This window comes from Lupinus angustifolius, chromosome LG13 (assembly GCF_001865875.1).
Source record: "Lupinus angustifolius cultivar Tanjil chromosome LG13, LupAngTanjil_v1.0, whole genome shotgun sequence".
Lineage (NCBI taxonomy): Eukaryota > Viridiplantae > Streptophyta > Magnoliopsida > Fabales > Fabaceae > Lupinus > Lupinus angustifolius.
The window spans coordinates 2,941,119-2,963,522 of record NC_032021.1 but is presented as its reverse complement, the minus strand read 5'-3'; the positions used below and the strand labels follow the sequence as shown (position 1 = coordinate 2,963,522).

Below are 22,404 nucleotides of genomic sequence, written 5' to 3'. Positions count from 1 at the left end.
ACTTTTTCCTATCAACCAGCGAAATATCTAAGATAACCAAAATGTCAAATATTTGATTCTTAGGAACAATATTTGTTTAGGTGGACAATTATACATATTTCGATTAATTTTTTACCCATAAAGTGATAAGATATCTTTGGTATTACCAGAAAATATCAACTTCCATTTCAATCGGTTCATAAATATTAACTATTTTTATCCTTTTGTCTTATATGTATAAATTACTGGATACTTTAAAAAATAAAAGATAATGATCTTTAGAAAAACATAAATATTTTTATGAATTTACTAATATTTAGATGAAGTATAAGCAATTGAGACTTCAATTGGGAATTTAAGATTTCTCCATTCTTTCACCTAGATAGATTAACTTTCTTTATACCTGAGTTGTATACGGTTTCATTGACTATGAGTGCGTATTGACATTACACTTATCATGTCCTTTTGAAAATACTAGTTTTTTAAAACTAGTCTACTACTAAAAAAACTTCCCCTTCCATTTCATAGATGTTTCAATTTTTTAAAGTGTTGTATAGACATATCAAAATGTGCTACCCTAACAAATTTGAGTTATTCCTTATAAAATTTAGGCTAAATCGTGATGGACTAAAATTGAAAAGAGAGATTTTCTTTTTCTCCTTTCATTAAGAAGAGAGTAATAAATTAAGTGGGTCCACCAAGTTTTCTTATTCTCACGTGCGAAGAGAAAGTGGGGAGGAAGAGTGTAGAGTTTAAATAAGGATCACATGTTCCAGAAAAATTTATCTTCATGTTATAAGTTAATCACATTACATTTTTAATTAGAATGATATGCAAATACGACACTAAAAGTGAGACATGTGATCTCCATTTAGAGAGTTTAATTACTAGTTTATCTTTTTTCTATAAAACCAAACAACACAAAATTCTGGAAATCTTTCTCTCTTTTCATTCTTTTTCTTATATATTATGGAACATCTTTCTCTCTTTTGTTCAATCATATTATGATTTGAATTTATAAAGATGATTAAATTTAAGTGTCATACTAAGATTAAAATGTGGTATACAAAATAATTTCTTCGCTGGGCAAAAGAGAATGGGTAGCCCAAAATTGTTTTGGTAAGTACAATCCAAACCCAATTTTAACATAGTACCATCTATCAGAACTAAAAAATCTAGATTCAATAAAAAATACATAATATGATATCCAAGCTTTATGAATTTTTGAACTCGACTTAACCAGACCTACCCATTTTGATAGGTTTAGTTTATTAATTAGAGTTTTTCATTTACACGATTATCTATCGCTTTCGTCTTTCACTTTATATTTCTTTAATTTTTAATGTGAATTAAATAATGTTATCCACTTATTAATTTTTTAAACTAGGTATATAACTTGAATCTGAAAGAGTATTTCATACTTTTTATAACTCATCCAAAATCATTTTACACAAACCAAGAGATTATTAATTTTTTAATAAAATTGTTATTGTTTTTTATTATACATTTTTAATTCATCTATCAACTTTCCTTCATAATTACGTTTTCTCTCTCCATGATAATGAATATAATAATTGTTAGATAAAAAAATAAATAATATTACTTTTAATTTCGAAGGTGACACTTAAATAAATTAAAATTTTAAATTTGACATAAAGTTAACATACAAGGTTCAATTACTGAGAATAATATTTTTTGAGTGAATAAGTATACCCCACAAAAAATATTGATTCTTTACTCAAATGGAGAAATAATAATATTTGTTGTTACAACAAATACAATTAAAACATTTTATTATTATCTAAATCAAAATATTCTTTAAATGAGACAACTCTATTTGGGGGAAATATTCATAATATAATTGCTAGCTTTTAAATTAAGTTTCTTTTTAGAGTGTAATATCTATGTGTTGATAGTGTAAAAACTTATACAGATTCAATACATCATTTATCATTTATTTGTATTATTTTTACTTTGAGAGTCAATAATCATTAAAAATAAATGATGAATGATATAGTGGAGTTACTCTTCTTTTTATATGTAAGACTTGAAATCGAATTTTTACATAAATTGAAGACAAATATAAATCATCTTTGACTAAATACAATATGATTGCGAGTTGGTTTTTTTAGGATAATAAAAAAATGAAAACAACTTAAAACCATAATATATATTATTGAGATGATAGTTAGGAAACTGTGTTTTATTTTCCTTCTTTCACTAATAAACTTATGACATTTTCATTCCATTGTCAATTCCACTCATGCGCCTTGGTTTTTAGGAATAATATAAATAAAAAAGTCCGCTCATGAAAAAGAAAAAGGGGTTTCCTTCCAAATTTCATTTAGTTGCAATTACTCCGCTTATAATGCCATTCTATGAGGCAATTTTCATGTTATGTGTCCTATGTTAGTCAAAAATCAAAAGTAAAGATTGCCTTAGGAAGGCATTATTAAACTACCAAGGAGATACATGATTTTGATTTGTTTATCATCTTGGCGGTTCAAAATATAATAATGTCTAAACCAATGTGTACAAATCTATAATATCTTTATTAAACCAGTGGATTATTAATAGAATGTATATTCACGATCTAAATCACCTCTTACTTTATAAATAAATGATTAAAATGACCTCTTACTTTCGTTCTATCGGTTCATAGATTAATTTTTTTTATCTTGCATTCAAGTTTTCAGTTTACATTTCTTGAACTTTTATTGTCAATTAATATAATCCACTTCGTCTCGTGGAGAAAAAGGAAGTGTATAGATTATAGAAATCATATTGTGAACTTTGTTTAGATCGTCAAAATCTTTCCAAGATGGAAAAATGACACTAATGTTAAAGACGTTCGATAAATCAATCCCAAAATTAGTATGTTTAAAATAATATTACTGATAGGTTAATTGTCAATTATCGTCTTTCAAACTCAAGTGATAATGATGTTGTTATGAACTTTGGTGTTCCCTGCACAACTCTGAATAGTTAAGCACTCTATTAAAATTACAGTTATTATGGATAAGATCCATATACCATAACCCCATTCGCTACTAAACTATTTAACTATGAAAGTAAAAATTCTAAAGATTTATACACAGGAGTCAATGCATCATTCACTACCTATGTGTATTATTTTTATTAAATAGTCAATAATAATTGAAAATAAATAATAGATAATAAATGATAATATATAAAACTTCTACAATATTAATTTGTACATCTTTTTCTATTTAACTATATTAGTAGCCAGGGCCTGAATAGTGGATAAATCAATCCCAAAATAATCCAACCCATTGGCACATGTAAAAATACTCACAAAAAGTACCTATAATAACAATCTGTGGGTCGAAATAGGTTTTAAATATTTATCTCATAATATTCATATATTTATAAATTTATTTTTTAATTAAATATATATAAATGTTATTTTTATTATTATTTTAAAATTATATGTTATCTACTTTAGCATTATTTTTATAAGAAATTGCAATCATTTGATTATAATTGTAATTTATTATATAAATACATTATTATTCATACACAAATATTTATTTTTATATATTAATTATTACAAAATATATAAATATATAATAAAAATAAAAAATTCCACATACCCATAGATAGTGTGAATTTGAAAATTAGAAAACAGTATCCACTTCCAACCCTTTTGTCATTCCTCGTTTTGTTAATTTTGAAGTATAGGAAAATATGAAAATCATATTCAATATACCAGAAACATATTCAGACAAAATCATTGATCCAATCTTCTAAATGCAAATGTCTCCTATCCATGGTAATAAGAATATGAGAAAAAGATTAATGCCCTGACACTAAAATATATTTTTACATTATTATTGTATCATTTATTTTTAATTATTGTTAATTCTTAAATAAAAATAATACAAATAAACGATAAATAATGTATTAATTATGTATAAATTTTTATAAAATAGAATATTACAGTAAAAAAATATCGTGTTCTTTTCATTTTCTTCCTCATAAACTTTCGTCAATCTCCTTGATTTAATACCATTTTATTATATTCCTTGCACTGTTTGCACATCAAAGTACTTACCGATGTATAAGTTCATCCATTATCATGTCAGTGTATATTTTAATCTCTTCATTCTTTCCCAAAGAAAAGTCCAAAAACATTGGGAAGGCTAAGTCATAGGCATCAGGTTAATGGCAATAAACAGTAAAGTCTTGTGATCTTAATTTATCAAAAGCGCCATTAGCGAGAAAGTGACACTGGCTAAGACAATTAAGAATATAAGATGTAGATCAAATTAACGTGATAATTTCATAATTATATACACTATACACCAGTAACACCACATAAGTTAATTAATTACTAATAATTTGCTGAAGTTAAGTCATTTTTATATAAACAAGAATATTAACCTTCGCAAGCTGTAACAATTAATCATGTGAGCTATTAATGATTGACATGAAATTTAGCGCTCTGGAATAATGCTTATAGTATACACAATACAGTATTGATTTTCAATGGGGACCTGTATGTAATTAAGCACCTCACATTTGTCAAGCCATTGATTTAGGAGTCATGTCTGACATGTTGTCAAAGTTTTGGGCTTATTTTATGATTAGAAACAGAATGCCTAGAGCCCCAGACACCAATCTATAATTAGAAAACCAAAGACCCCTTTACAAAAAGAGTGAAAAAAATGCATGTACTATATGAGTTTTATATTTTAACATAATTGATTCTTCAAAATATTCAATAATATTTGTATATGAATCTTTACATTCATAATACATATAGATTACACTATTGCAAGAAAAAAAATCTTCACTCTTTTCCAGGTGAAAACATTCAACTATGGTTGTCTTTTGTCAAGTCAATGTTCAAAATTTAACTGAGTAAAATTTGAGCTTATCTCCACCAGGGAGCATTATTCTTCATTTTTTAGATACCCTTTTTTATCTAGAGGCAGGAATTTTCCATTGCTAAAAAAGTACTAGCCTCTTTTATTGATGTCATTAAGTAATACTAATCCCTATAACACATTGATGATATAAAGAATCTGCTTAATTAGTTGAAATGAGATGAAGATAATTTTTTTTTAAATTTACCCACATATAATTAAACTAAGAAAATGATCCAATTATCATTTCAAAACCCAACAGTGTTAATGAAGTTTTTTCTACACATTATTATTCTAGTATGATAAAACTAGTTATATAAAATTGCACTCATATCACTCAGAACTTGTATCCCTTATTCCGGGATCCTAGATCCACCACCACTTATTTCACGATACTTATATAATGTTAGCTGTTTAATCTTTTAACAGGTTCAGATCTTGAGCAGCTTTCTGAGTTTTTTTTTACATCTGAGTGGAAAAGAGAAATTTGAGTTCGCAGATTCCATTATTCCTAGAAACTAGCATACATCGTTTGTAGGTAGTTTCTCAACCTTGTGGCATCTGATTTAGAGTTTTGCTAATGTTATAAGGAGATCTTATAATTATTGGATTGATATCATCTCCGATATTAGATCTAACCCAGATTATAACATGTAATTTAAAAAAGATTCAAAAGGTTCAGGTTTTTTATTTTTTGTATTAAATAAATTAGAATTTTATGCATTTATTGTTAGAAATTTAATATCTAACATTTATCACTTCCCATTCCATTGCTAGGAGAGTTGAACATATCATAATTATCAGGTGAAGAAAATGTTACAAAATGTGACCGTCACATTTAGTGTGGACTAATGTGAACACCTACCCTACCTTCTTTTGTTCTGGTCTTTATTTTGTTTTCTTTAATTAAATTAAAGTCATCCTTTTTCTTGCAGAATATAAGAAAAAAAAGGATAAATATAACACATTACAGACACTATCTTTCTGAAATGAAAAAAAAGAAAAGGTTAGTCATGGAATAGGTACAAAATCATACAAATCATGGGTTTCTTGAAGACATATTCCTAAAGTTATCCCTCAATGAAAGATAGAATGGGATTAAACCTACAATCCATGAGTCTTGAACTAGACAAAACATGTCACTTTGTTCTCTAACCTTTAGACAACCACTTTAATTTTTGAATCATTGATCTCTCAGATTTGACCCTTATTATAATTATAAATCTCTAATGCTTGACACTATCGAGAAGATTAAAAACACAAAAAGAACTTTTGCAGTCAAATTAGGCAAGCCAATTCTTCTTTTTCCTTTTTTAAGTAAAAACGAAAGAAAAACATAAATTCTTGACTTCATAGCTTTCTGGTTTGTAGGCTATGCAGTAAATATCTTTATTATTTGAAAATCATTTTTAAACAATATTATATATTTATCTATTTCCTTCCATCACTTGGTAGTTTTTTTTGTATTTGGTTCATAAACTAAGCTTACTTAATTAAAAAAATGTTAGTTTATAACTTTTTTTACAAATGAATAAAAAAATTAAAATTTATCGGTTATTTTATTTGTTTTATCTTAAAATCTCAAAATTTACAGTACAAAAACAGCCTCTATAGTAAACATTTGCATATGAGAAATATACAAGAAACGTTATTATTATTAGAACAAAATACACACAAATACATTGCTTTCAAAACAAATTTTCAATGTTTCAGCGGATTAGTTATTGGTATGTCATTCCTCATATGCATGAACATCACATATCTCAAATAGTGTCCTCATCAATTACTAGAATTATGTCTCAGTTTTACACAAATAATAATAAAACAAAAATAATAAGTATTTAAATTTTTTAATTGATATATCATATTTTTATTAGTACGAGTGTATGACATAGAATATGGGACAATAGATCTTTCTTGCTAGTTGATTTTGTATGCACACTAAGTCATCTCCTACCTTCTATAAATCTTTTCATCTAAATTTAATTGAAATTTGTGAAACAAAAATAACAATGTGGACTTTCAAACCACCCAAATAAAAAATAAATAATGCAGAGAGAAAGAGAATATCTCTTGGACCCATTATTGATATGCTCATTATTTCACCAATCTAAGTGTCTTGTTTGTTTTAGATTTTAGGAGCCCCAAATTGATGTTTGCATTAGTATAAATGAAATTTCATAAATTTCAATATTGATAAAAGTGTATCGGTTAACAAATCGGTCAGATACTGATATAACAGTATGGTATAGTGGTTCAACTGGTGGTTCAGTAATTAAACCGTATGCCAGTTAAACTGGATATACATGCTTATATTTATATATATATATATAAAACCCCGTAACAAAAAAAATCAAATAGGTAGATACTCAAATTTATAATTCGTATTTATAATCTACTCAAAATTCATAACAATTTTAAGTCTTTAGCAAATTCAAAGTCTAAATTACAAAACATATACTAATCCAAAAGTATCACTTAACAACCACAAAATATAAATAAATAACACAAGTTCACAGCTCTATCTACAAAACAAATAAATTTGGAGTTTTAACATTTAACACCAATGACTCAAAGTTGTCTCATATCTAGATTATATTTTTGCACCAAATCCTATATTTAGACAGTACTTTATGATTACACAAATGTCACTGAGGAGATTAACACGAGTGTTAGAAAGCAAAGTGTGTAATTTAAGTATGTCTTGGAAACATGTATCTTAAAGTGTTGAAGAATGGTTGGAAAGATGAGTCACATTCTAGTGAGTTTTTAAGTTTTTTTTAAAAAAAAATATATATGTATAAATCGGTCAGTTTAATCAAATACTGGTTGATTTATCAATTTTGATACTTGGTTGATTTAACATTTGTACCATACTGGTTAAGGATCCGATTCACCGGTTTGTCGGTCTAACCGGTCAACATGATACATTTTTTACATCATTGAAATTGTATTTCATTTTTTTCGTTCTACTGTCAAACATGATGTAACTGTGGTTAACATCAACTGATTCAATTCTATGTGACGTGCATTAGACATTTACCATGTAACCATCTACTTTTATTTATTTGTTTTTTTCTTCTTCAAGGTTGTGCTGTAACTTTTTTGTTCTTGGTAAACTTATCTTGAAATGTGGTTTTACTTAACCTTTATGATATAAATATTAAGGTACATTCTAACAAAGTTTTGTTTAATAAAACAAAACCAGCTCTTGTAAGGGTTATAATGCATATTTTTTTAAATATCATTCTGAAATACAAATCAATGTTTCTAATAGCAATTCTTTCAAGCGAGTCTTTCAAGATCAACTCTACAAAAATCTAAACCAAACAGGCATATTCTATTTGTACTTCAATGGCCAACCAACTACCACTTCAATATGTAGCCATTAGAGACCTTCTCTATTGGGCCCTTTTATAACAAAAGTAGTGCATAAGATTTTTACCTAACGATCCATCAGGAGGATAAATATATACATTCTTATTCCGACACTCTTACATTTACTCCCACACTCATCAATTATAGAATAGGAAAACATTTATATTTAAATATCCCAATTACTTTCATTTTTAGGTGCAATTGGCTATATCATATTGGGAAACATGCATTTGTAGTTTTGCACAACTAAAGTAAGGAAACTGTCGGTAGCCAATGGTGATAGTTCTCCAATATGCTAGTACTAACGTTAATGACCTAGATAGTCATATCATCATTAAAATATACAAGTAGATATCATATGGTTTAGGATGTGTGGTCTTAATCAATTTTTGTTGTTGTAAACTTTGATTTATTAATAATTTAAAATTAAATGTTAATTCCAAAATTAATATGAGGATTTGATAGAAATTATTGATCTCAAATCATGTAATAATTTATCACAATATATTTGGACTAACTAAGTATTTCTGTTAACGAAATACTAGGTATTATTAAGGGGTGGCCGGTGATTTTTGGAACATCATGCATAACAAGTTAGATATAAAGAAAATGAATTGGAGAAGAGGAATGAAGTCAAGCTTTGCTTCTCAAAAATCTAGCCAAACTCCAATTTGTCAATTCCCACTTTCTAATTTTTGTAGTTTTGTGAGTGAAAAATCAGAACACAATTGAGATCCGGTAGAAGGGGAATCTCTTATAGTCCATTTCTTCTTCTGCATGTCAATCAAGAAAGACTACATTACCCTCAATTTCTTATCTTAAAAATTTAAAACATAATTTAAGATATAGTTTGAGATAACATATCTTTGTCCGGACTCACAAAACACTCTTCCTTATTCAAACAAATAATGCTCCGTGGTCTATTTTCCAAAAGGCCCAAAGCTGCCTTCTTTTTAGTAAATACAAAATTATTAGAATTTAGTATGGAGTTTTCTGTTTTCACAAGGAAGAGAGAATGTGAGACGTGCTATTTTGGTACATGGATGGATCCCAAACGTGTGAGAACTCATGGAAGAGATTAAAGTCAAGAAAAAAATTGAAAAAGCTCCAATAATCAAAACCCTTCCTGCTAATTATTTCTGTATTACACCAAAAAAATTGGACTTGTTAAGTTGATTGTTACGCCTACCTAATTGATTCGTTTTGTACACATATATATAAAGCAAATTACCAATTTATCTCCAAATCCATTTTCTCTTTCCTTTTTCTACATTGTCCTTTTCTTTTCAAAAGAAAAAGAACACACCTTTTGCTTGTACATGTACAAATTTATGTAATTGGTTTTTCTTTACGGTATAGATTTCTACATATTTCATGCTAGAAACAAAATACTACATTTCTATTTTGGTACCACTAATAATATCTCACATCATATGAATACGAAACTAATGATTTCAGAATATATGATTATATTCCCAACAAATGTCATCGTTATTAAAAATTAAAAATTTAATCTAATACAATATTAAAAAATATTTTTGAGTGTTATACACTAGAACATACTTTCTCTGTTTTTAAGGCTGAAATTTTTTCAGAGGAATTGTAAGCGCTTAGTACATTTGCCAATAAATAGATTGAGCATGAGTAATTCAAGAGCCGTTCGCATATAAATAAATAAAAAACCATTTCTTCGATAATAAATAAACGTAGTTTCTACGTAAAGCAGATACCCTGGATCTTTTATATTAATTAGGCTACAAACTCATCTTGATGTATGGGATACTTTATTTTCCATCGGCCAAGATATTTATATATAACATATAACAATAAATACAAACGCAGATTATGCGAGAAATCATACCGTGATTTATGATGAGTGCGCTCGTCAAATTTAAAATAAGTATAACTAGACAGTGACATTAAACTGTCAAAAACATTTCTGGGCGATAGTTGCGCATGATAAAGAAAACAAAGTGATAATGGCCACATTTATGGATTTATTGACATAAATGTCGGAAAAAGAACTTACATACTACATGTCTAAGAGAACCTTCAAGAATAATAAAAATATACATGTCTAAAAGACCAAGAAAATGAGCGGAAATATTACACCCTTCTTAGAAATGTTTCGTAAAAAAATACTAGAACAAGAGCAAAAGTATCCTCAACTAATTTCAGATAGGTGCAATACAAGGTATACATTTTTGTAGAACAAAATTATGTATTACTATTGGTGAAACACAAAGAATAACAACCGCAAATAAGGAATGCCCTTTTGGAATGTTTTGATTTACTGAGCTCAAAAGTTGAGAATGTATGGAATGAACTAATGTAATCACAACAAATAAACTTGATATCATTTCCTGAACCAAGGTGATTAAGATATGTTGTTAAATTCCCTTGTTGTAGTTCTTTAATTTGGCTCCTTATTTATTTTTTCATTATTGTTTAGCTTCTTTTAATCAAACAAGGATCATCTCTATTAATAGAGAGACAAATGTATGTTTTCCTCTTTGTTTTTAACGATAAAAGTATAATTTCATTGTAATCAAAAGAATAAATTTGTAAAATTGTTTTTCCTTTTCTTTTTTGAAGCATATGTCTCTCTGAAGAAGATCATAACTAAATGATGTCAATATTTGGAGACAATGGTTTGGGTTTGGTCCCTTGGTTGTCAAGTCTTTGTTTTGGTCCCTTGTTTGTCAAGTGTTTGTTTTGGTCCCTTGTTTGTCAAGTCTTCGGTTTGGTCTTTAATATGTTGAGTGGCACTATTGTGCTTGATGTGTTGATTGTTAAGACTTTGGTTTGGTCTTAACTGTGTTTGGGCTAGAGTGTTCTTTACCCGCAAATTGTCAAGACTTTGGTTTAATCATGGCCTTGTGTTGATTGCATTAAGATTTTGGTTTGTCTTTGGTTTAGTGTCTTACTCAGAATAGGCAATCTTACTTTAATTTTTTGGTCAAGACATGATATATAGTTAACTTATTGATGTTCTAAGTCCACCACGTTAACAAAGCAAGAGGAATGAAAAATTGATAAGAAACTTAGAGCAACACGATGGTTGTTTTCTTAAATTTGTTTTCAATGGAATAAGAATATTTTTACTTTGTTCTCTACTATGTTATTCTTATTTATTCATTTTTGTTCTTAAATAAGAACAATTCTGGTTTGTTATTAGTCAAAGAAAGTGAGGAGAGAAGTAAATATTGTGGAGAAAATGTAGATGTTGTAAGACTTAAATAAGAATAAGAATGATGTTTGTCATTATGGAAAAAAAAGTAGATGGTGTTTTTATTTCGTGAAAATATGTAATAAATTATAAAATAATGTGTAGGGCTCAAATAAGAATGAAAATGTTGTTTGCTGCTACCGAATGCTCTTAGTCTGTGTTGGCTTGAATTGACCGTGAAAAAATAGAAAGAAAAAATGTAATTTTTTTTAGGTGAAGATCATATTCAGTAAATCCTCACTCAACAACCAGAACGTTACATAAGATAATAAGAGGAACAAGTAATTAGTTTTGTCACTGAAAAAAACTGAACTCATCAATTTGTTTAATCTGGTGTAACCTGTTTAAATCACACACACATATATATATATATATATATATATGTGTGTGTGTGTGTGAGATTTAAATCACATATATTGAACCAATTGAGAAGTAGTAATCCATTTGTAAAATATACAAGCCACCCACGCAGATAATGTTTATGAAGATCCAAGTACTATTCCATGTGATCTAATGAAATATACATAAACAATTAACAGAATTAACACTCATAATAAGCTTTTTACATAAACTCCAGCTTGGTCCCTTCCAGCACATGTGTTGGCAAATGGAATTTGATCACAAAATTTTCTCCAACATTGATAATTACCAAGCTTCCACAATATATGTACTATACCACTATTGACGTAATATTCCAAACATCTAAGCCACAAAGAGAAGTGACACAATAATATATTACAAGCTGTCATTATGTCAGAACTATTAATGAGTAAACAAGAAATTGAGAAGTAAAGCACCCCACATTTTTTTGTAGGGAAAGCCCAGCATTATATATATATATATATATATGTATTATAATGGGGTCTTTGAAAACCAAAGATCTCCACCATGCAACTAGGTCCAATTTATGACCACAATATATATATATAGGAATAGGATATACCTCTTTCCCTAAGGATCCCTCAATTGGCCAGTAAGTACTTAGCTGGCTCTCTCAGAACTTGTCTGCTTCCACTTTCACATTCATCCCTCTATATGTAAAGTGGTGGTTTGAGTAAACTCCAACATTTATTATTGTTTCAAGGACCAACGTTTCTTATTATTTAGTGACTTTCATTTAACTATGAAGAATGGACTATTACCCCATGTGGCCATGTTATAGACTTGTCACTTGTACAACAATGTTGTTTACGCACACTCATACCCATTTTATACTTTTTATTATTTCATTGTAATCAGGTTCATGTGCCGGTGATGTGCACTGGTAAGGTAGTAATTTCTACCTCATTTTTTTTATAGTATATGCTTTGTAAAAAATTATATATAATTAGTATATCATTCATAATTTATTTATGTTATTTATATTAAGATTCCTTTTGAGAACTGGGCAAGGAATATATGAACTTAATTTTGGAAAGAAATCATCCTTAGGAAGATATTTGCCTTGCAGGTTGCATAGGAAAACTATCTTGCTGATAAGTTTAAGCACGTTTTTCGAATAGATTTTATACATATTATTCTTTTATTCCTAACTTGGGCAGATATTTTTATTATTTATTATTAATTAGTATATTTATTATATTGCTGATGATTACCTTACAAGGATTATTTTTAATTTTGTTTTAGCTAACTTATTTTATATTTAGATCGAAAAGTTAATAATGAAAACCTTACGTGTGCTGCACAGATAGATCGAAAAGTTATTTTATATTTACATCTAAGTTTATTTTTCTCTACATATCAAACTTAGATTTTAATTTTGAAAACTGTCCATGCAAATTCAAAAAAAAACTTACATCAAATTCAAATCCATAATATCATCTTCCCCTGGAAAGCTAAATCAATAGGAAATTCTCTCTGGACGTTGCTACTGTAATAGCTCTATTTAGCAGCTAAACTCTAGCCTCTTCGAAAATAGATTTGTTTGGGACTTTGGGCTTTAACCTTTTAACCATGAATCCATGAATAACAATGGATTTGAGATTATAACCCAGACCTTTAGATTTAGAATTCAATATTTTTTTTAAATGTCAGAAACAACATTTTCTAAATCATGTATAAGTTCACATGGATTTGTTGCCAATATCATACAAAATGTTGATAACTTAAGAGATTAAAAACTTATCACTAATAAGCGAGTCAATTGAGTTAAATCTCTATTAGATGCCTATTTTCACTAGTGTCTCATTCATTTAATTACATTCTGAATATGTTACCATTTCACGGAATCATAATTCTTCTGTACCAATCACACGACAACAGAATAAAATCAATTAAAGCTTCTATTAATTATTCCTTATCAGCAACTGTCGTACAATTAAGTTCTACGTGCCACCAACCAAAACTAGAGGAACAACATCCCACTTTTATAGTCAAACACTATAAAAGTTGTTTTGTACACCATAACAAAAAAAAAAACTTAAGAATCTATTTTAGATCAGTTTATATCTAACGTAGGAGCCTCCGAAACGGCTTTTTTTTTAAATCTGAGGAACAATAGCATATATCCTAATGTTGATGGAGAAGCCCTTGCTGAATCTTGATCACCTTTAAGAGATCAAGATGATTTCCTTTTCTTGCTTTGCTTTAAAATGCTCATTTACTTGAAAGTGGTTATAACAAGCTGATAAACAAAGAGAGACAAAGATTAAGTTAGACAATCATTATAGGAATGATGAAACATATAGAGTGATCGATAATAAATAAAATATACTACTACTTTAAACAAAATGCAACTCCCTTGTCAACTATAAATACAAGGAGTTAATTATCAATGTTTGTGGATAACACTAGCTTACCAGATATTGACATGTCCCTTTAAAGGCCAATCATCAAAAGGTACAAGTGTGCAATCCCTCAAGTTCACTGGTTTTAGGTAATTTAAACTAGCTTGACAGGATTTCATCATGCCATCCAAAAAAGTACACTTTTCATATGTACTATATATATGTGTGAGAATAGGTACCTAGTACCAAAGACATTGATATATGTCTAATGGTGTAAGACTTTATTAGATTCCGAGAAAAACCAAAACGTTAAAGATTGAATTCCTGGGAAGACACATTTTGGGAGGAATAATTACACACTCCGAAAGAGATTAGATCCTTACATAAAAAGTAAGAGATACTCTTGACAGTATAAAAAAGAAGATATCCAGTAACTACCGGAATATATATGCTTCAAAATTTAATAGCCTTGCTTCAGTGAACTCAAAATATAAACCCAGTGCATATTGATTTTCTTACTTGAATAGGGGTAGCCGCAACCAATAAGCTCTCAATGACACCTCCTAAAACACTTGTATCAGGTTTAACCACTGAAATGGCCAACGTGCAGTTTTGGCGTTGTACTCCACCAGCACCCCTAGTGTAGGTACATTGTCCAGATAATGATAAAATCTCAAAGTGGCCCTGCATATGTAACAGAAATTACACACATAAAAGAAATGACTCGAACTGTTTTTTTTTCTTTGTTACTAGGCAAAGTAAAGATAGAAGGTGAAAGTAGAAAGATTTACATGAACACTCTCAAATAACTGTACCTCATGTCTCACAAGAGAACCTGATTGGTGAATGACAAAAGTTGATACTTGACCAGAAGCAGAAAGTATAGTAGCATTTTCATGGACTCTCTCATTAAAAAATGATAATATTTTGCTCACCACATTCTGAAATTACCAAAAGCAGATACATTAAGTTAATAGCAGATAGAATATCTTTCAGAATATGATAAATTTGAAGTTTCAACAATTGTTTTAGGCGTCTAATATTACCTCCTCAGGATCCACGGTCATCTCATGAATTTTGAAGTCACCCCCTGCTGTTTCTGCCAAAATACCACCTTCAACAAATAAAGTATCAAACATGAGAAGTTGATCAAAATTCCAACCCCAAAATCATTTAAAATCTGCCATCATAACAAACTATAATTTCATAATGACATAATTTAACTGCAAAGATAACGGGTTTAAGCAGACTTTATATGCTTCCCACAATATAGAGTAATACTACTTAACGAAGTTCAAGAAGTTAAATTTCAAATTTTCAATTCTTTTCTTCACATAAATGTTTTTAGTAAAATCGAACCAAACAATCATATAAATGTGAGAGGTGATATTGTTAAAATAAAATAAAAATAAAGAAAGAAAGAAGGTTAAACAAAAGAGGTGCTAAGTTATCTTCAATTAGCAAAATTTGAAAGATTGTTTGTAACATGGTCAGAGAGTACCTGATTGAGGGATGCTTTCTTCAATGTTGCTTACTTGATTTATGCAGTGTTTGGAATCAAAGGTTAACTCTGGCTTTTGTTGCTCGTTTATCCTTGATTTTTTAGTATCTTTGGTGTAATCTTGTTGAATCTTGTCTTCATGATTTAATGCAGTGTTATCAGTATCATTTGCTTCAAAACTTTGAATCGCTTGTTGAGTTAATAAGATTCTATTCATGTCACACACTTTCTTGTATGCACCAAGGGGTCCATGCACAGGATCTTGCTGCCACATCATAGCTTCCCATTGGAAAGATTCAACTGCTTCATTTCTTTCTTGCTCAACAAGATTGCTAAGCATCTTGGTCATGATGTTGTACCCAAAAACCTTGTGCACTACAAAGTACTGTTTGGTCTTTTCCGTAGGAAAATAAGGAGCAAAAACACAATCTTTCTTGCACTTTTTCTTTAGATGCCTACAAGCAGCACATGCATGGCGACTTGCATTGTTTCCTTCCCCTTCTTCTTTGTTGATATATCTTACCATTGAGGTTGTGGAATATGGAGAAGGGTGTGAATGTGAAGCAATGGTGGAGGAGGTATGGAATATAAAGGAGGAGTTGGTGGTGGCACATTTGGAGGGGCTGATGGAGCATGGTTTACTGTGCTCAAGTCGCGTCCACAACTTTCTTCACAGTAATTGATTATGAAAGTGGACCAATAACATTTATACTATAATAAAGAAAAGTAACTAACTTAACAACTGTTTGGTTTATTCATGTGTGAAGTCTCATATTATATATGTAGAGAAAAGTGAAAGAGTTTATAAGTAGAAAAAACTCATAGAACTAATGCCTTAAGGTTTTAGTTCAAGACGAAATGTCTCGTAGCTCTCCACTCTTCCAATACCAGTGATTAGAGGCTCCCAGCTGGTCCAACAACAACAACTAAAAACTAACTAAATGACCAAACCATTTACCAAATAATGCAAACATATTCAATAACTTTTAAACTGGACCATGCTGAGTTAGACTTGAATTTATTTTTTCTGATACCGGAGGGGTTAGCCAATGAGTTTGAAAGTACAAAAAATGGCGAACATAAATTGAAGTTGCTAACTGAACAAACCTTTCGTTTTCGATCCTCCACGGACTGAAACAGAGGAAGAAAGCCTTCCCCGCATTTCAGTGCTTGCAAGAGGCTGAGCCAGAAAAACTGGTGGTGACGACTCTCCGTCTTTACCACCGGCGTCGAATAATCGGTGTCGGTGGTGGCGACGAGTTCAGTGACGGAATAGGCGAACGGTCTTTTCTCTCCTCCATGAAACGAAGATTGATTCGTAGAGAATGCGGGGAAGCTATGATAAACAGAGAAGTGTTTTTTTTCAATTGAAGAAAGATGGCTACAAACTTGGAACTAGTAACTGTTTGAAACTAACTATGAGTTAGTTAAATAAGCGTAAACATTGATTATCTATCATGCTGGTTTCAAATTAGATGCTTCTGTAATAAATGGCGTACTATTACAGACAAAGTGTGTGTTTGGTTGTGGATGAAGAAAAAGGAAGGGAAGGATATGTTTGCCGACGTTATTTTTTTAACACCATAGTTGTTGAACACTTGAATAGGTCCCAAGTTTCAACCTTGGTTCCTTCCTCTCTCTTTTTTCTTTTGCTGCGGTACTGAAAAAATCAGTTGGGACTTGACTTGATGTATTTGTTGTAGTGAAAGGGGTTAGAAATTCATATCGGTAATATAATTATATTGACTATTTATTGTTGGTTTATAAAATAAATGATGTAATTTTTGGTATTTGTGAGATTTCTAAAACCGATAACTGAAATGAGTTTAATGAGTGGATATCAAAACGGTTTTATAGGGGATGATGGGAACCGGTTAACACATAACAAACAATTATGATTCTCAAGACATTAAATCACAAATAGTTTTCACATCTCCGCAACAAAGAGAAAACGAATGTCACAAGAGAAATTCAAATTTTGGTTGAAGAATATCATCATACCAAAATTCTCTCCAAAAACATACGAAAGATGTAGATTTGATAACATAGATTTAGGTATGATTTTGAATTCATACTTTATATTATATCTGACAATCATGAAATTCCAAAATGGTATGATTGACAGTTTCACCACTCGTAAGGAGTATCTAACAAAATGATATCAATTTAATAATTAAAATATTTAAGCAAAATGTGGTTAAAGTTAGTGTTAGGGGAAATGTAATAAATTGAATGCGAAATGGACCTCTAAAATAACGGTTTTATTCGGTAATGACTGACAGAGAGCTAGCGGGAAAATATGATTGAGGGGGAATTTCCCGCCAATAATAATCACGTCTGAGTTGGCTCACTCATCATTCCGAGTCAACCCAACCTCCTGTGTACCGACTCATAAGAAAAATAAGTACATATTAGAGTATGGTTATATTTGAGGTCTCTTAGCTAATTGAACTCTCCAGAAACTATATCCATTGAATATAATTTAATTATTCTTAGCGTTGAGAACTTTATATATTTTTTTGTTTCTCACACTAGAAATAATCTTGTCTGAGTTATGAATATTTACAGTTATATAAGGTTAACTCTCCCGGTGAATATTTTTCTATTCATAAAACTCAAATCTAAAATATTGCTTAAAGAGAATCTAGTGTAACACTCCAAAATAATAATTAATAAATTGAGTTATTGTTAATTAGTGCGTATGATTTTGAGCTTTTATGAAATGATTTTTTTTATGTGACTAGTACTGTTAGTTAAATAAATTGTCTAATAGTTTAAAATATATTTAAGATTTGAATAATATAATAATAATCAATTAAGAGAATAAAATGGATAGAGTTATTATTTAATAGTAAATAAGATATTAGATTTGTTTATATATTTGAGTAACAAGAAAGGGAAACCTAGCCGTCACCAAAGAAGGAAAAGAAACTTAAGAAGAGAAGGGAATGAACAAAGTTTCTACATAAACTCATTATCAGGTAACACTAAAACCCCTTAAAACTCCATGAATCATAAAGAATTAAAGGTTGAATGATAGATGTTAATTATAGTGTATACCTTGTGGATCCTTTCTTGTTTTACTACATATTCTTTTATATATAGTTCCATCATAAATTGTTGCAAATAAAACACATGTGACTTTCTTTCTCTGCACTTCTATATACAATTATCTTGATTCTGTGTTTGCTTTATATAAACAGATGTGTGCATTGTATTTTCAAATTAATTAAGATTTATGCTTATAAAGGTTTATGAGGCTAGCGTTTTACCCTCTTAATTCTATACTGAAATTCCTTGTTTACAATTATATTGTTTTGCTGCCATACGAATGTTTTAAATGATTGAGTTGAATTATATGCTATAATAGTCAAATAGAATTAGTACTATACTTGTGTTATTAGCAATTATTGGTGGTACCTATATTACTATTATTATTATTATAGTAAATGAATGTTACTTTAGATAATCATGCTATAAGTATATTGATATGTGTATATAATATTTCTGCTAAACCTGTAATTGATGAACATCTTTAAGCATATATAAATACAGCAAAGGCTATTGATGAACATCTTTAAGCATATATAAATACAACAAAGGCTATTGTTTTATTACACTAAATTAATGGCATATATTCTCATATTAGAGTTTATGGAAAAAATTATATATTGTTCCTAGTTTTTTTTATATGATGGATATTGAACATATGTTGTTTATTATGTTATATTTTGTTATGTGATGTTTATATTTTTATTTACTTATAATCATATCCAATTACGTTTATTGTAATGAGATCTATAACCCAATTATGTTAACTGGTGAAGGGGATCTATAGATCTATTGATTGGCCTGGGCACATGCAACCGAATTCTTAGTCGCATGAAGACAAGCTTATTCCCGGATATAGGGTAAGATATTTCTACGAACTCAGGGCACTGGGTGAGGGGCATACACCTCCAACAGTCATGCTGTGTGCAAAACTTTTAATCATGGAGTGAGAGTTTGAGGCGAGTAATGCTATATGCAAATTGATTGAAGTATGATAATGTGTCCTATTTATATTCCTCTTATTTCTATTTAAGTTATGTGTAATGAGGTAGAATATAAAATTAAGTGAAAGCATTGTTATTTCTCTTTTGTTGTTCCTTATGGAGATTTTCTGTACTTGTTACGGCTAGGAATGTCATATTTCAAAGGTTTTGCCATTATGGTGTTACTGAAATTTTTATCTCACAATGCATGAGTTTTTGACATTTCTGAGGTCTTCTAAGAAATGATTGAGTACCACATGGAAGAACCACAACAAGCCACTATCGTAGACGATAGTTTATTTTTATTTGCTAATTTTATCTTGTATGTTCTATGAAGATATTTATTTGTTTGAGAGTATTTTAAGACTTTATTCTTATCCTCTTTGGAGGAAGTCCAGTTTATTGTGTGAATTTAAGTTAATGATATTTTACTTCATTTTTATATTTGAGGTATTATTTATATACATCATGAAAAGTTTAATGCCATAAAATTCTTTGTTTATGGACATATTTCCGCTAGTATATTATTATCCAAATTAAAGTGTTACATGTATGTACCAATTGGATCAATATCCATATGTAACTTTTGATGAATTAATTGATTAATATATTATGATTTTTCTAATATGTATCGTTTGAGACGTTTCATTTGTCTAAAAAAAGGATAAGGTTAAATTGAATATCAATGCATTTATATGTTCTCACCCATTCTTGTTGAAATTACATGTTCTTTTCTATTGATATAAAATAAAATATGAGGAAAAATGTATATATTGATGATGTAAAGATTTTATAAACTTTTAATATATCATTCATATTTATTTATCATTATCATTTTAAAAAAGTAATAAAAATAAATAGTGGATGATATATTAATTGCATATAAATTTTTATACTAATGGGGCATACACAAATATTGACAAGTATCTTGTATTATAATAAACATTAATTTTAAATTATTATTATTTAATATTTCTTATTACGAGGTGATGTAGGGTTTGGGTAAAACTTATGAATGTTGGTTTTAATTTGTTAGCAAATCGAACTCGCCACCAACTTAAATCTGGTTGAGTTGGCTAAAACATGACTAACAAAAAATCAAATCAAATTTGAGTTGGGTCTCTTTATTTATTAAAGATATATGATAGGTTATTTTGGAAGATAATAGTTGGTTAGAAAGTTAGGAATTAACAAGTTAAGTTTATATTAGTTACTTGATTTACAAGCTTTCTTTTTATTTTTTTCTCTTGTATAAATAAGTTATATTGACTCACTTCTTATTCAATCAATTCAATTCATTCAATGAGAATATTATCAATCTTTGTTTCTCATTCTTCTTTCTTTAAGCTTTCTTTTATATACTTCTTGATTCATCAAGAAGCTTTCTTTTCATGGCTTTTACCACATTTTAACATGGTATCAGAGCATAATTATCTTTTGATAGCTTCCGCTTATGGTTCCATGAAGGATTTCATGGAAAACTTCAATAATCAAGAACATGGTGGTGCTTTCTTTTTCATCTCAATGGCCTTCATTAGTGTTATCTTGTTTCTAACATGTGACAATCTTGCATGTGGCAAGACTATCTTGATTGTTTTGATTGCTCCAGCGTTGTTCTTCAGCATCCAATGTTTCTTTTCAACATATGGCCCTAAATTCTTCATTATCATCTTCTTCATCAACCTTCAAATTCATATCAAAGGAGTTTGTGTTTTTGTCAAGGATTCTTTTCAAGTGCATAAGCTAGCTTCTTGATATCCTCAAGCTCTTCAAGAACGGAGTACCATGACCAATTTATCCTATACAAGATTACCTCATTTTCTTATTCTTCATCATTTACCCCTCTTTTTTTATTCATCATAGAAGCATCTCATTAGGATCAAGATTCTGATATGTTCTCTCTCTTTTATCATCAATGGTTGGTTCGCTTCTGTTTATGATGGTTAAGCTCAGATATAACTTTTGTCATAGATGGTTAAGCATTGAATGAGTAGCTTCTGTCCGTAGTGGTTAAGCAAAGATATAACTTCTGCTATGGATGGTTAATGTAACGCCCCGAAAAATACTTCTAAAAAACATTGCGGAAAAATGGGTAATTTTTTTTTTGAATTGATGATATAAAATTGTTTGCTTTTAAAACCTTCCTTTTTCTGGGACATCACTTTAAGTAACTTAAATGCGGAAAATCAACTTATCGTTATCGAATGATAACTTAACATAATTCACAATTTCCTGAATAACACAATGCATATAAACAGTTAAGTCATCTTTAGTTCATACAAACTAAGTCAACAAAGACGAAAACTACATCGCCATTAACATATACAAAATCCAAAAAGAAAGGGCGAAAATATTAATCATCGCCAACAGACACTAAACAAAGACATGAACAAGCTGAAGTCGTCAGTGTTTCAAAAGTCACAAAATGATAAACAACTCCTAGTGGCTAACTCCAAGCTAGGGTACTGCCTCTCCTCATGCCCCATCCTGGAATATCACGGACGGGTAGCTCCAAATCCGAGCAAAGCTGTCTACCTGACGAGCACACGTCCGAAAAGCAAGCAATAGAAAAAGAAGAGAAATAGAGAGAGTAAGACATCTAATGAACATAAATTCATTGACGGCGTGGACTTACTCAAAATATTACACTCAGATATGAAAAATAGTT

The 22,404-nt window shown here is 29.4% G+C and overlaps 1 long non-coding RNA gene across 1 annotated transcript in view; it reads right to left on the bottom strand.

Moving 5' to 3' along the window:
• Positions 16,252-22,404, bottom strand: part of LOC109325651 — a 14,658-nt gene continuing 8,505 nt past the window's right edge. Inside the window, exons 2-3 of the long non-coding RNA XR_002105172.1 lie at positions 21,300-21,302; positions 16,252-16,348 (exon numbers count right to left, since the gene is read on the bottom strand). This is a non-coding gene — a long non-coding RNA (uncharacterized LOC109325651). The remainder of the gene's footprint in view (positions 16,349-21,299; positions 21,303-22,404) is intronic.